Genomic DNA, 15683 nt, shown 5'->3' on the forward strand with positions numbered 1-15683 from the left:
GAGTAAGTGAGTATAGGATTTGTTTTCATGGATAGATATTGGGGGCTATATTACAGTGTGGGGGAACACTGAGGGCCATAATACAGTGTGGCATCAATACTTGGGGCCATCATACAGTGTGGGGGAATACTGGTAGCAACCATTCACTGTGGGGGAATACTGGGGGCCATGTTTCAGTGTGTGTCAAATACTGGGGCCATTTTACAGTGTGGGGAAAATGCTGGGGGCCATATTAGAGTGTAGGGGAAATACGTAGGGCTGTATTAGAGTGTGGGAGAAATATTGAGGGCTCTATTACAATGTGGGGAATATATAGTGTAGGGAAATACTGAGGACATATTATAGTGTGGGGGAATACTAAGGGCCATATTAGTGTGGAGAAACACTGAATGCCCTAGTGTGATGATGGGGCGCCCTTGAGGCTTCAGTCGCCACAGAGTATTGCACCCAACATTGGCTTACTGACCAGTTCATTGAGGGGCTCCTGTCTGATAATCACCAGACCCAAATGTGCCTGATGTCCATGCAGAACCCTGATCTCAGCTTCGCAGAGTTCAAAGACCAGACCACCCGAGCATTGCGAGAACCGGAACGTTGTAGCATTGTGCTAAAGCCACCAGGATTATCCTCAACTACCTCACTGTAAGTGGGAGTCAAGGAACAGTCTGTGGGTGGAAACTCAAATGACGAACTGCGGCTCCGCATGTAGGAACTGACCAAAGGTATGGCTACTTTGACCAAAATCATGCAGTCCCAGCAGGGGACTCAGCCACCCGTAACCATTGAACTGGCTTCTAGTGCTGATGACCTCCCCTGGCGGCAGCGTGCGAGAGCCCCACTGCCACCGGCACCTGATCGCTTTGATGCTAATGAGCAGCCGATCTGCTGACGTTGCAATAAGGTTGGACACTTTGCCCGTAGGTGTGCAGCGAATATCCAGGGCCAGGGGGTTGGGACCAACCCTCTGGCACCACCAGCAGCCAAGAAAGATTAACTGTTATTTTAGTGTTTTTCTTTCATGTTTCTCTCTCTCACTCTTTCTTTTTCTTGCCTATGCAAAAGTTATTATTAAAATGTTACTGCTGACTTTTAACTACTGAAAAGGTTATGAAAATGTTTTATATGATGACATGAATGTTTTAAATGCCTGAAGTTTGCACTAGTTTTAAAATTACAATGGTTTATGACAATGCATTCTGCTATAACCAATACTTGAAAATGTTTGATACTGTTTTGATATTTTTGCTATTTGAAATATTTTGATAATGCTTTTACCTTGCAAATGTTTTGATGCTGCTTTGAAAATGCTACCAGTGTACAGTTGATATGTTTGTAATGTTTATTGATGGTGCCTCCCATTAAAGGAAGAATGTTATTTGTTTATTGCTTATACAAAATGCGGTGTTCCAACTTTAAATTGCTGCGGCCTGGGAGGGCCGTCATTTGCTGTGGAGGAGTTTGGCGCACCTGAGGCTTCAGTCGCCACAGATTATTGCACCCAACATTGGGTGTAATGCTAAACCTGGTTCCTGATGAGGTTAGTTCCGGTTTCGCCACATTACACACTCAAATACACACCATGTTTCCCTGTTCTCACTGCGGACTGTGCTAGGGTATTGTAATAAAATGGTCGCCGATAGAAAGGCATTTACAGGATGCCCTCAACAGGGGCCCCCAGTCCCACTAGCTTAGGACCTGGGAGGGGGAGGTGCAGCCAGCAGGGGGAGTCAGGAGCCAACACAACAGTTAGAGTTCTCCAGCAGGAGAGCAAATGAGCAGACGTGCGACACAGGTGCTCCGGTGGGAACAAGGAGAAGTTCACAACGATTGCCGCGGGGAGAGTGATCTCTGCCCCCCATGGAATTGATGCCACACAGGGTGGCAGGACCCTAGGGAAGGTCATACTTCACGTTGGTTTTCCAGAATCTGTCTGGACAGGGAAAGTTTCAAGCTTCTCTGACCACAAAGCGGCCTCCAGCACAGTGCCATACAGGATCAGGGGCCTCGCTTCAAGCCGGACCCCACATCAGAACCGCGGCACCTGCAGATAGGGACAAGAAGAAATCTCGTGAAACCCAGGGTTCCCTTGTAGCTTTAAGCTGGGGAATCCACAGACAGGCATTAAAGAAGAAACCCACGGAACACCAAACTGGACTGATCTCCAAATGGATTCAGTTCGACGGAGCCCATCATAGCAAGTGACCGGTATTACCTGGGTGAGCGGCATTGTACAAAAAGTGAGTAAACAACCTGGAACTGCAGCCATAGAGTCTGACTCTTTATTAGCCGTACTGCCGCTCCGAGCTGCCATTACTACTCCCCTCTTCATCCTCCCAGGGGCCCATTCTACCTGTGGAGAGGGATACCATCCGTTGCTGCTACTACCATCTGCCCCGGAGGACAGCGACAGCAGCAACGGCCCATTCACTGGCCGTATACCACAGGTGGTGTCACGACAAACACCTCACTACTACCCTTAACATCTCTCCACTGCCATCTTCTGTACGCCTCGGGACAACGGAGCTGGGCTAGGCCGCCCGTGACCGCGCCATACGACGGCCCAGCGATGAGTAGGTTTATCGCGCCTGCCCTGTCGGGCACTAAAACGACATCACTGTGTTAGTCCTTTCTGCCAGTGGCCTCCTCAGGATCTATGAGTAGGTGAGTATAGGATTTTTTGTTGTTCTTGGGGAGCCTGTGGGCTATATTACAGTGTGTGGAAAATACTGGGTCCATATAACAGTGTAGGGAAAATGCTAGAGTCCATCATACAGTGTGGGTGAAATAATAGGGGCTATATTAAATTGTGCAGGAAATACTGGGGGTAATGATAGAGTATGGGGGATATACTGTAGGCCATGATAGAGTGTGGGGCAAATATTAGGGTTCATATTCGGGGGAAATATTAAGGGTCATCCTAAAGTGTGACTAAAGCTACTGAGAGCAATTATAAAGGTGGAGGGCTAATGAGCGGTCCATCATGCTGTTCATATGATGCTGTGAATCTATTATGCTGTGTATGTGGGAGCTCTGGGAGGAATTAGGCTGTGTAGAGGGGAACTATATATGGGAGGAACTCACAAGACATTATTTATTAAACGTAAATTGAGCATTTAAGTAGCATTATTGTTATAGGGGCGTTCAGTGTACTGTGATTGTGAAATTGGCACAATGAGGGCATTATTACTTTCTAGGGGCAAAATGCAGGCACTGTTTTCTAGGGCATTTGCACAGGGCAATAATAATTATATTAATGGAGCATTTTACCATCTAGAGACAACAAAGGAAGCATTTTACCTTGTAAGAGGGAGAGTGGTGGACATTATGTTGGATACTAATAGAATCAGTAATAGGGACACATATCCCAGCAGCAGTTCAGCATTGGGGTATCAACAATAAAAGGATTTTGTGCAGGTTGGAAATAGATGAGGACAGTGCTGGAAATGAAAGAAGTCAAATGTGTCTTTGCTGTAATCTCTGCAGACGAGTCGTGACTGTAAGAAGTTGTTATGTTGGTCTGGACCAGATGGAAGAGACAGGAAAGGAAACCAACTCCATCAGAAAGAATTTCCCCATCTATAACTGCACTGCAATCTATTATATGTTCTACAGGACAGCTATCTACCACTATACGGTAACCATATGCCACAAATATTGATGTTATCTATGTATAGTGATTTTCAGTATCAGTACGGCCATTTACTTAGGTTCCCCTATACTTATGATAAGGCTGCACCCCCATAGTTGTACACATGATTACCAGGTTAGGGACGGACTGAGATGTTTTTCCCCTCCTGAGTAGAACCCCTATCTAAGCCTCTGGAGGAGATACTAATAACTCCATATAAGGCGAAAAATTCCTCTATGACTCAAAATATAGCAATCAGACTATTTTTCTAAATAAACACCCTGTTACAGTATCTAGTGCCCATAACTAGAGATGAGCGAACCGGTCGAGGTGCGGCTCGAGTTCGGTTCGCCGAACGGGCGTCTCGTTCGAGTTCGATTCGGCGAACGTTCGACGAACCAAACTCGAACCGCATAGGAAACAATAGGAGGCAATCACAAACACATAAAAACACATTATAAATGTACACATACAGTTAATAAACATTGCCATAACACTTACCGGTCCCCGCGATCCCTCCTGCACTCTGTCTCCTGCCGTTATTCCATCCAATGATCGCTGAATCCTCCCGGTAACCAGCACTGCCAGCAGTGATGCAGGACCTATCGTGACGTGAAAAATAGCCATGTGACCAGTCACGTGTCTGTTATCTCATTGGCTACAGACTGGTCACATGGCTATGACGCGTCATGTAGGACCTGTCATTGCATCTCTCTGTTACATGGTGCACGTTTGTGTATCGCTGTGTACCGGCGACATGCTCTAGCTCGACTCCCCGCTCTGCTTCCCCGTTCCCTTAAGGTACCGTCACACTAAGCGATGCTCCAGCGATCCCACCAGCAACCTGACCTGGCAGGGATCGCTGGAGCATCGCTGCACAGGTTGCTGGTGAGCTGTCACACAGGCAGATCTCACCAGCAACCAGTGACCACAGCCCCCAGCCAGCAGCACACGTGGAAGCGATGCTGCGCTTGGTAACTAAGGTAAATATCGGGTAACCAACCCGATATTTACCTTGGTTACCAGCGCACACCGCTTAGCGCTGGCTCCCTGCACTCCTAGTTACAGTACACAGCGGGTTAATTTAACCTGATGTGTAGTCTGGCTATGTGTGCAGGGGACTGGCACTGGCAGCGTGAGAGTGGGGCGGATGATGGTAACTACGGTAAACATCAGGTAACCAAGGAAAGGGCTTCTTGGTTACCCGATGTTTACCGTAGTTACCAGTGTCCGCAGAAGCCGGCTCTTGACCGGCTGACACAGCCGATCAATCACGGAGATCACCATAGCAACGCGCTTGGTAGCGGTGACGGGGACGTCCCGCTACCAGCACGCAGCGGCACCGGAATCACGTCATCGGAGCAGCGTTGCTATGGCAACCCGTGCCACCGCTTACAGACGGGAGCCTGTGGTCACTCTCACAGAGTGATTTCTGCACGGAGCACAGCGTCTTCCCCCATGCAGCTGTGCTGTCTGATGGAGCAGAGCTGCATGTGTTGAAGGGGAAAGAAGACAGAAGAGCAGGATCGTGGAGGGGTGACAGGGGGTAATAAAGATGGAGTCTCTAATGTGTCTGTGTATTTATTTCTATTAAAGTATTTTTTCTCTGTGTGGTGTTTTTTTAACCCTTTATTGGAGATTCTTAATGGCCAATGAAGAACAAGGGAAAAAGGATATACCAACATGGGATCACCACAACAGAATATGGAAAATCAGTATTTTATTAGTGCAAGCAGAAAAAAACAGGAAAACACACATTTCCGCACTTAGAGTGTGGACACACAATATCACGGTTAAAAACACTTAAAAAGCCAAAGGCATGGAAACCATACACGCCAGGAATCAATTTCATGTGATAAATATAATAATCATACAGTGCAAATAAAGCAAAGGTTCTCTACAATATATTGCACAAAGCCCGGTCCCAAAACTGGTCTGTCTGTAATGGTGCCAAGTATATATGAGATGCAAGATATAAAGGCCGCTATACAGATATAGTCAGATATAGTCAGATTGCATCACCTCTACTATGTAGAATATATGAGCACATGGGTGAGTCATAGATTGTGCAGTATGTTGCCCCCATGTGAAGAAAACACAAAAGATAATAAGTCATAACAATGGAGGACCTAATAATGCACATATGCAGTATATATCATACTGAATGATTGTTGATAGAATATACGCAAAACACTATAGGTGCATATAGAAGTCTGAGTGAATCTGCACACTAGTATAATACAGCACGGGTGTAACAATAGAAGGCAGCACAATGAACATCTGTATTGGGCCCACAAAAACTGGTATGATCATAATTAAAAATAAATCGTATTTTAATAAAGGAGCCGATCAAAGCTATGCGCATGCGTCGAACCACAAGGAGGAAAGGGCTATATTAGCCCTATCATAAATGGAAAATTTAGATAGTAGAGGTTAGAGGAAATTACCGATATATAAATAATCACATATACAGTAGGGAAACAAAAAGACCCCCATATATCTGCGTCTGAAACAGATCCAGACGTACCATCAGATCAGATATTGCAAAAGTATATTATTCATAGATGCAGATTTCCCTATCACTCAGGCGTGAGACACATATATATGCTGATTGTGTCCAAATTGACCATTTTACCAATATGTTTTAACTTATATGGTCCTAAATGACACATAATTTGTTATAGGGTGGCGAAAATGGCCCACAAGGGCTGGTATTGTAGTCATGATTAAATACAGATTGTATTTTGGTAATAGAACCAATCGGAGCTATGCGCATGCGTCAAACCACAGGGAGAGAAAGACTATATTAACCCTATCATAGATAGAGTGCTGAAATAATGAAAGTACTTTTATGTGGAGATTAGGGGAATTTGCAGGCATGTACATAATCACATATACAATAGGGAAACAAAGAGTCCCTCATATATCTGCGTCCGAAATAAATCCAGACATACCGGAAATGCAAATTTCCCTATTACTCAGATGTGAGACACATACACATGCTGACTATGTCCAAATACCCCACTATATTGTCTTATATGGTCCTAAATGACACACGGTGCGCCGCGAAATACATGTATTGGACAGAATGGCCAAGGAAAAATAGAAGTTAGACTTATCACCTATTGGTATAATACCAAATCACAGACTATGGGTGAATATACCCAAGGTCACCAACAAGGAGCGAACAGTATGAGCATCCATGGTCAATAGACCAGAATGGTCGGCAAAGAGGAGGGGATATCAAGGACGCTGAGAAAACCGTATCACGGGGCCAAATACCATTAAGAACCCCTTCTGTAGCCATCTACCAGTGCTGATGTCACCATATAAGCGGAACAGTACAAACATAGTACGAATACTAAATCAAGAGGACCAAGAATAGTTGTAAAAGGTGGACCTATTAGACATCCATATGCAGATACTGAAATTGTCGTCCCATTTATATATCCATTAGTAGAGGGGTTAGCAAAAACAGACCCGCCATATCACAAAAGGGGGGCCCAGGTATCACTGAGGGCTCCTTATATGGCCATCTACCAGTATTAATATCGCCATATAGGCGGGACAGTACAATCATAGTACGAATGCCAAATCAAGAGGACCGGTAGTAGTTGTAGAGGATAGACCCATTAAACATCCATATATAGTCTCTGAGACTGTCATCTCCCTAAACATACAGTAGTATAGAGGTCAGTGGGAGCAAACCTGGTCCCTGTCATAAAGAGAAGAGCCAGGTATCACTGAAGGCTCCTTATATGGCCATCTGCCAGTATTGCTGTCACTGTGTAGACGGAACAGTGCGATCATGGTACAGATATCAAATCAAAGGGACTATAAGTAGCATTGACAGGTAGGCCCATTAGATATCCATAAATAGATGCTGAAACTAACATCCCCTTATAGATACAGTGAGGTTAGCAGAAGCATACTTGAGAGACACTGTGCTCATACAGGGCCCATAGTGAAAGACATAATAATACCCGAAAGCGATTTCCTGATCGGTACTGTAAAGGCACAATGCCGGAAAAGTCAAGATAGGTGATGCAGGCAAGTGGAGTTGCAGTTAGTTAATTATATTTAAAGACATTATACCCATCACAACTTGCGTGTATAATCGGCATGATAAAATATACATCAAGGGGAGATTGTTAACTCCCATGTACCAATTTGCACCTGTCCGTTGGAACTCTTAGATAATGTCAATGGTGACCGTATACAATTAACGGAAGTCCAATTGCAGTCTCTCCAACGTATCCCACTGTCACACTTTGGGATAGAGTAACAGCTCCCTTTCTAGCAGTGGGTCCACAGATCCTTCATATAGTTGTTGTAATGGGGAGTCCAAAGTGATGTCCTTGATATTCAAAGATGACGCATTTTCAGAAGAAGGCCTATGATTTCCCATTCATATCCTCTTCGTCTCCTCTTCGAATTTTCTCCTTCCTCCCGTTTTAAGTGGACAAGATATCTAGATGGGAGAGAAAGGATGAACTTAGAGGATAGAGACAGAATCCATCAGATGACATTATAGAACCCGGTATAGAGCAATTCTTCATTGAGACCATGTGGGGCTAAACTCCTAAGCCATAAATCCATCTGGATTCCTTTTTCAACAGCTCCTTAGTGTCATTTCCACCCCTAATGCTCGGCTTGATTGAATCCACAATAAGCACCTTAATCGTGGAGTACCAACCTCCATGGTATGTAAGGAAGTTGGAGGCCACTGAGGTAAGGGCTTTACCCTTCTTCAGATCCGTTCCTGCTGTGTTTATGTTTGAAAAATGTTGCTGCACCCGCCTCCTCACCTCTTGAGTGGTTTTGCTAACGTAGATTTTAGGACAATCACAAACGAGGATATAGATGGCATTTCTTGTGCGACAATTGTAGTAAGATCCACAGGTGATTCGCCTAGGGAAAATTGGCAAAGAGAGGTGACCACTGGCCAGCATATATGGACAAATTGTACATGCCCCGCATGGGAATGTGCCTTTAAGTTTTACACCAGTTCCCAAGCTCTGCGTTGGTCTCTGAAAGTGGCTCTTAGAGAGGATACCCCTGAGGTTCTGAGCCCTTCTTGCTACCAGATTGGGTTTCTCACTGATGAAAGGGATCAGTTTTTTATCACTCAATAGAATATCCCAATTTGCCTGGAGGAGTCTGTATAGATCTTGCCATTGATTGTGAAAGGGAGTAATGATACTCACTGTAGTACGCTTGTTCCGTATTTTCGGTTGTAGCAGGGTTTGTCGTGTCATGGTTCTGCAAGCCTGCAAAGCCCCGGAAACCACTTGCTTTGGATATCCTCTCTTACAGAATCTGTTGGTTAAATCAGAGGCATAGATTTCAAAGTCAGAGTTTTCACTGCAATTCCTTTTGACCCTCATGAACTGGCCCTTGGGTATACCGTTCTTAACATGGGTGGGGTGGAAGCTGTTGTAATGCAGAAGGCTTTTAGTGGCCGTTGGTTTACGGTACAAAGTGGTAATGATGTTATCGCCCACCCTGGAGACTTGGAGATCCAGGAACTCTACCCTCTCCGTGGCTATACTGGAGGTTAGCCTGATGTTAAAGGTGTTGTCGTTGAGGATAGCGATAAAGTCCTCACAGTCCTCCAGGGACCCGGACCAGAAGAACAGTATATCATCTATATACCTGAACCACCGAATCACATGGGCTTTGTAATGCTCTAGGGTATATACCTGCGTTTCTTCCCACCACCCCAAAAAGATGTTGGCATAGGGTGGCGCACAGCATGCCCCCATAGCGGTCCCAGATGTTTGCCAGTAATATACTCTGTCAAAGACAAAGTAGTTCTTGTCTAATACCAGATGCAGAAGGTCCAGGATGAAGGAATCATGCCTTCTATTGCCGGTGGTTCTGTGGTCCAAATAGTGCGATACTGCCCGTAATCCTGTCTCATGGTTAATGGAAGTATATAGCACCTCCACATCTAGTGTCACCAATAGGGTTTTGGGCGGGACTTTGAGTTTAGTCATCTGCTCGATTAGATGGGTGGAATCCCTCACATATGGCGGTGAAGATTGCGCTAGGGGCTGAAGATAAAAATCGACATAGATACACGGCCTTTCGAAGAGGCCACCAATCTCTGACACTATAGGTCTACCCGGAGGTTCCGGGTGGCCCTTGTGAATTTTAGGAAGCATATAAAAAGTTGGTGTAAACTGGGTATTTTGTTGTTAAAAAATTCTTTTCTTTCAGGGAAATGATGCCATATTCGTGGGCCATGGACAAGAAGCCATCCAGATTTTGTTTAAAGGTGCTAGTGGGATCTGAGGGCAGTATCGCATAGCATTCCCTGTTGGAGAGTTGTCTCCTAGTCTCTCTTACATACATCTCCACTGGCCATAGGACTACATTCCCCCCTTTGTCAGCCTCCTTGATAAGAAACTCTTGGTTGTTATTAAGTTTGGACAAGATCTGTCTTTCCTGGTGCGCTTTCCTGGTCCTAATCAACTTACACAAGAGGGTAGTGAAAGTATGGTGGAACATCAGAACTCTTGAAGAGTACAAAAAACTCAAAATTACACCTAGAGGTCTAAGGGTACAAAGATTCCCGGCCTGTGAGACTGATACCCAGTTTAGAATCACCTGGGAGCAGGGTCTACAAACATGCTCTTTCATACTTTTGGACATGTTAATTGATCATGATCGTTCACTTCTTACACAATTAAAGGAAGAAATTAACAACAAAGAACACATTCTGCGTCAACAGGATTTACAAACAGTTGTAACTCCATTCCAAAACAAATTAAAGAGCATCCTTGATAATTTTGAAAAAGATATCATTAGGGGGAAAAAAAGTAAATTTCAAAGGGACAAAACTGACTACGCTGAGAATAAGGCATATATATATATATATACATATACATATACATATATAGGTGGTTCCACAAGGGCAATAGGCGTAGACCGGCCAACAGGGAACCAGATATCACTCCAGTAGCCTCCGAACCCTCCTCGAGTGATTTTTTGTCCACCGATACCAGCGACCAGGAAAGCGCACCAGGAGGGGTCACCGGAAAACAAGGCACCAGGAGAAGAGCCAGGGGGGCTCACCCATGGCAGTCGCCTCCTCAAAGGGAAATGAGGAGCCGGAGACGGAAGTGGTGAAGGGTAAGGATTATGATCTGCAAATTGTGAACTTGTCCGAATATCAGCTATCCGATGCAGAAAGCAGATTACTGGCCAAAGGGCTTTTCTTTGCGCCCATGAATAAAATGGATAAGTTTACCATCACTAAAGATGTATACCTTTTTTGCAGACAGCTTACTTTTAAATATCTCTACAGTCGCCCTGAACTTATCGACACGCTCCCACCTGAGGACCACCAAGTATTTAATGACCTCCTGGATTTATTGGAAGAAAGCGAGAGAGACACTGGTAAGAAAATACCATTTACAGGGCGGCTTTTGTCACAGGCTACACCCTCCCTCAGTCTCTGCCCTGCGGTAGAAATCTTTTTTAACAGGGTCTGCAAAGATATTGGAAAACTCAAACCCGATAATAATAAGGGTAATAACCTTACAGTAGGTGAAAGACAGATCTTGTCCAAACTTAATAACAACCAAGAATTTCTTATCAAGGAGGCTGACAAAGGGGGGAATGTAGTACTATGGCCAGTGGAGATGTATGTAAGAGAGGCTAGGAGACAACTCTCCAACAGGGAATGCTATGCGATACTGCCCTCAGATCCCACTAGCACCTTTAAACAAAATCTAGATGGCTTCTTGTCCACGGCCCACGAATATGGCATCATTTCCCTGAAAGAAAAGAAGTTTTTAACAACAAAATACCCAGTTATACCAACTTTTTATATGCTTCCTAAAATTCACAAGGGCCGCCGGAACCTCCGGGTAGACCTATAGTGTCAGGGATTGGTGGCCTCTTCGAAAGGCCGTGTATCTATGTGGATTTTTATCTTCAGCCCCTAGCGCAATCTTCACCGTCAAATGTGAGGGACTCCACCCATCTAATCGAGCAGATGACTAAACTCAAAGTCCCGCTCAACACCCTATTGGTGACACTAGATGTGGAGGCGCTATATACTTCCATTAACCATGAGACAGGATTACAGGCAGTATCGCACTATTTGGACCACAGAACCACCGGCAATAGAAGGCATGATTCCTTCATCCTGGATCTTCTGCATCTGGTATTAGACAAGAACTACTTTGTCTTTGACAGAGTATATTACCGGCAGACATCTGGGACCGCTATGGGGGCATGCTGTGCGCCACCCTATGCCAACATCTTTTTGGGGTGGTGGGAAGAAACGCAGGTATATACCCTAGAGCATTACAAAGCCCATGTGATTCGGTGGTTCAGGTATATAGATGATATACTGTTCTTCTGGTCCGGGTCCCTGGAGGACTGTGAGGACTTTATCGCTATCCTCAATGACAACACCTTTAACATCAGGCTAACCTCCAGTATAGCCACGGAGAGGGTAGAGTTCCTGGACCTCCAAGTCTCCAGGGTGGGCGATAACATCATTACCACTTTGTACCGTAAACCAACGGCCACTAATAGCCTTCTGCATTACAACAGCTTCCACCCCACCCATGTTAAGAACGGTACACCCAAGGGCCAGTTCATGAGGGTCAAAAGGAATTGCAGCGAAAACTCTGACTTTGAAATCTATGCCTCTGATTTAACCAACAGATTCCGTAAGAGAGGATATCCAAAGCAAGTGGTTTCCGGGGCTTTGCAGGCTTGCAGAACCATGACACGACAAACCCTGCTACAACCGAAAATACGGAACAAGCGTACTACAGTGAGTATCATTACTCCTTTTCACAATCAATGGCAAGATCTATACAGACTCCTCCAGGCAAATTGGGATATTCTATTAAATGATAAAAAACTGATCCCTTTCATCAGTGAGAAACCCAATCTGGTAGCAAGAAGGGCTCAGAACCTCAGGGGTATCCTCTCTAAGAGCCACTTTCAGAGACCAACGCAGAGCTTGGGAACTGGTGTAAAACTTAAAGGCACATTCCCATGCGGGGCATGTACAATTTGTCCTTATATACTGGCCAGTGGTCACCTCTCTTTGCCAATTTTCCCTAGGCGAATCACCTGTGGATCTTACTACAATTGTCGCACAAGAAATGCCATCTATATCCTCGTTTGTGATTGTTCTAAAATCTACGTTGGCGAAACCACTCAAGAGGTGAGGAGGAGGGTGCAGCAACATTTTTCAAACATAAACACAGCAGGAACGGATCTGAAGAAGGGTAAAGCCCTTACCTCAGTGGCCTCCAACTTCCTTACATACCATGGAGGTTGGTACTCCACGATTAAGGTGCTTATTGTGGATTCAATCAAGCCGAGCATTAGGGGTGGAAATGACACTAAGGAGCTGTTGAAAAAGGAATCCAGATTGATTTACACGCTTAGGAGTTTAGCCCCACATGGTCTCAATGAAGAATTGCTCTATACCGGGTTCTATAATGTCATCTGATGGATTCTGTCTCTATCCTCTAAGTTCATCCTTTCTCTCCCATCTAGATATCTTGTCCACTTAAAACGGGAGGAAGGAGAAAATTCGAAGAGGAGACGAAGAGGATATGAATGGGAAATCATAGGCCTTCTTCTGAAAATGCGTCATCTTTGAATATCAAGGGCATCACTTTGGACTCCCCATTACAACAACTATATGAAGGATCTGTGGACCCACTGCTAGAAAGGGAGCTGTTACTCTATCCCAAAGTGTGACAGTGGGATACGTTGGAGAGACTGCAATTGGACTTCCGTTAATTGTATACGGTCACCATTGACATTATCTAAGAGTTCCAAAGGACAGGTGCAAATTGGTACATGGGAGTTAACAATCTCCCCTTGATGTATTATATTTTATCATGCCGATTATACACGCAAGTTGTGATGGGTATAATGTCTTTAAATATAATTAACCAACTGCAACTCCACTTGCCTGCATCACCTATCTTGACTTTTCCGGCATTGTGCCTTTACAGTCCCGGTCAGCAAATCGCTTTTGGGTATTATTATGTCTTGCACTATGGGCCCTGTATGAGCACAATGTCTCTCAAGTATGCTTCTGCTAACCTCACTGTATCTATAAGGGGATGTTAGTTTCAGCATCTATTTATGGATATCTAATGGGCCTACCTGTCATTGCTACTTATAGTCCCTTTGATTTGATATCTGTACCATGATCGCACTGTTCCGTCTACACAGTGACAGCAATACTGGCAGATGGCCATATAAGGAGCCTTCAGTGATACCTGGCTCTTCTCTTTATGACACGGACCAGGTTTGCTCCCACTGACCTCTATACTACTTTATGTTTAGGGAGATGACAGTCTCAGAGACTATATATGGATGTTTAATGGGTCTATCCTCTACAACTACCCCCGGTCCTCTTGATTTGGCATTCGTACTATGATTGTACTGTCCCACTTATATGGCGATATTAATACTGGTAGATGGCCATATAAGGAGCCCTCAGTGATACCTGGGCCCCCCTTTTGTGATACGGGTCGGGTCTGTTTTTGCTAACCCCTCTACTAATGGATATATAAAGGGACGTCAATTTCAGTATCTGCATATGGATGTCTAATAGGTCCACCTTTTACAACTATTCTTGGTACTCTTGATTTAGTATTCGTACTATGTTTGTACTGTTCCGCTTATATAGTGACATCAGCATTGGTAGATGGCTACAGAAGGGGTTCTTAATGGTATTTGGCCCCTTGATACGGTTTTCTCAGCGTCCTTGATATCCCCTCCTCTTTGCCGACCATTCTGGTCTATTGACCATGGATGCTCATACTGTTCGTTCCTTGTTGGTGACCTTGGGTATATTCACCCATAGTCTGTGATTTGGTATTATACCAATAGGTGATAAGTCTAACTTCTATTTTTTCCTTGGCCATTCTGTCCAATACATGTATTTCGCGGCGCACCGTGTCTCATTTAGGACCATATAAGACAATATAGGGGGGTATTTGGACATAGTCAGCATGTGTATGTGTCTCACGTCTGAGTAATAGGGAAATTGCATTTACGGTATGTCTGGATTTATTTCGGACGCAGATATATGAGGGACTCTTTGTTTCCCTGTTGTATATGTGATTATGTACATGCCAGCAAATTCCCCTAATCTCCACATAAAAGTACTTTCATTATTTCAGCACTCTATCTATGATAGGGTTAATATAGTCTTTCTCTCCCTGTGGTTTGACGCATGCGCATAGCTCCGATTGGTTCTTTTACCAAAATACGATCTGTATTTAATCATGACTACAATACCAGCCCTTGTGGGCCATTTTCGCCACCCTATAACAAATTCTGTGTCATTTAGGACCATATAAGTTAAAACATATTGGTACAATGGTCAATTTGGACACAATCAGCATATATATGTGTCTCACGCCTGAGTGATAGGGAAATCTGCATCTATGAATAATATACTTCTGCAATATCTGATCTGATGGTACGTCTGGATCTGTTTCAGACGCAGATATATGGGGGTCTTTTTGTTTCCCTACTGTATATGTGATTTTTTATATATCGGTAATTTCCTCTAACCTCTACTATCTAAATTTTCCATCCATGATAGGGTTAATATAGCCCTTTCCTCCTTGTGATCGACGCATGCGCATAGCTTTGATCGGCTCCTTTATTAAAATACGATTTATTTTTAATTATGATCATACCAGTTTTTGTGGGCCGTTTCGCCACCTTATAGTGAATCTATGTGCCGTACATAATGGTATCTCGATAAGGTTGGAAGTGCTGGCTGCCTCGCGCATGCGCAGTGTGAGACAGGGGTGAAGGTTCGTCACGTCATGTGACCTAGCAAGATGGCGACCACCATCGACGCTCCACTCCTAGCGTCCAGGATCTCCCAGCTGCAACACTGGTGAGTGTTGATGATGGTTCCTTAAATGGGACACACGATACCACTACACATTGCCTTTCTCTTTCCCTTGAGGAAGCCACTGAACACGTGTTGATACGCGTGGGGTTTCTACGCCAGGAACCCTGTGGGTTACTCTCTCTATCT

This window comes from Anomaloglossus baeobatrachus, chromosome 1 (genome assembly GCF_048569485.1).
Source record: "Anomaloglossus baeobatrachus isolate aAnoBae1 chromosome 1, aAnoBae1.hap1, whole genome shotgun sequence".
NCBI classification, from domain to species: Eukaryota; Metazoa; Chordata; class Amphibia; order Anura; family Aromobatidae; genus Anomaloglossus; species Anomaloglossus baeobatrachus.